Genomic DNA, 1,675 nt, shown 5'->3' on the forward strand with positions numbered 1-1,675 from the left:
TGTGCCACCCGCACAAGAACCAGTCCAGGGGCACTGGCAACGATCTTACTTGGCTTGCCGGGTCTTCTCACGCACAGCCCATTTCCAAAGGTCTCGGTCCGTAGTCATCGCCTCGGTGAGGCCCAATGTACGAAGGTCTTGCCTCACCACCTCAGCCCAGGTCTTCCTGGGCCTACCTCTTCCACGGGTTCCCTCAACTGTTAGGGTGTGGCACTTTTTCACGCAGCTATCCTCCTCCATTCTCACCACATGTCCATACCAGCGCAATCGTCTCTCTTGCACGCCACAACTGATGCTTCTAATGTTCAAAGGCACATGGCTCAGCGGTTAGCGCATTGAGGTTGTGAATTCGATTCTCGGACCGGGCTGCATGTTGTGTTTTTGAGCATGACACTTTATTTCACTTTTGGTTCACTCAGCTGTAGAAATGAGTTGCCTTTCCCTTAGATATCATCGGTGATGTGGAGAGGGGAGGCTGGTATGCATGGGCGATTGCTGGCTTTCCATAAAAACAACCCTAGGTTATGCGTTTGCCCGTGAGGCAACTTTCCGCCCAGACTTGTGCCTCAGAGGGGAACCTCTCAGGTGCACCCATGGTCATTCGTGACCGATGGAGTCGAGTTATATATATATATATATGTATTTACAGGGGTTGGACAAATTATATGGAAAAACCTAGCATCATAATTTTGAAATATCTACAAAACCGTCAAAAGCTTGTTTATTTTTATGTTTTTTTTTTTATTTATTATTAGTGTTGCTTATTATGTTTTGCTAAAATTGCTGTTTCTTTTCAATTATCATCAGAAAAAAGTAATCAAAATTCATTAAAATGACAGATCTATCTGATTCTCAAAGAGGTCAAATTGTTGGTGCTTGTATGACAGGCGCTAGCGTAACAAAAACAGCTGAAGTGTTTGGTGTATCAAGAAGTACTGTCTTGAAAGTAATGACAGCCTTTGAGGAAGAGGGGAAAAAAACCTCCTCATCAAAACAAAACTCCGGAAGAAAACCAAACCTTTCAGATAGAGACCATCGAACTCTTACGTGAATTGTTGGAAAGAATCACAAAAGTACAGCTTCCAAAATTACTGCAGAGCTTAATGACAACCTCTAGAACCCAGTTTCCGCAAAAACTGTTCGCTGGGAGCTGCACAAAGCCGGATTTCATGGGAGGGCTGCAATCAGAAAACAACTACTTTCAAAAACAAATGTTGCAAAGTGTTTAGAGTGCAGTAAAAACCTACAGAATTGGTCCCTGGAACAGTGGAAGAATGTTATTTTCTCGGACGAGTCATCCTTTGCCTTATTTCTGACCACCGGCCGAGTATACATGTGGAGACAGCCAAAAGAAGCATTTGACCCATACTGCCTTCTTCCAACTGTTAAACATGGAGGAGGATCTGTGATGATCTGGAGTGCTATATCTTGGAAATCCAGCAGCCCAATGGTTTCCCTTCATGGCAGAATTAATAGTTAAGACTATGTAAGCATTTTGTCTGATCATATTCATCCTATGGTTGCAGAACTGTTCCCAGAGGGAAACGCAATCTTTCAGGATGATAATGCACCAATTCGTACAGCTAAAGTTGTTACTGAATGGCACGAGGAACATTCTAGTGAAGTTGAACATCTGATCTGGCCACTACAGTCCCCAGATCTCAATATTATTGAA

The 1,675-nt window shown here is 43.4% G+C and overlaps 1 protein-coding gene across 1 annotated transcript in view; it reads left to right on the top strand.

Annotated features, from left to right (window-relative positions):
* Positions 1-1,675, top strand: part of LOC128251042 (zinc finger protein 253-like) — an 8,545-nt gene that overhangs the window by 4,669 nt on the left and 2,201 nt on the right. The gene's annotated exons all lie outside the window — the stretch shown is intronic.

The sequence above is a fragment of the Octopus bimaculoides genome, chromosome 28 (genome assembly GCF_001194135.2).
Source record: "Octopus bimaculoides isolate UCB-OBI-ISO-001 chromosome 28, ASM119413v2, whole genome shotgun sequence".
NCBI classification, from domain to species: domain Eukaryota; kingdom Metazoa; phylum Mollusca; class Cephalopoda; order Octopoda; family Octopodidae; genus Octopus; species Octopus bimaculoides.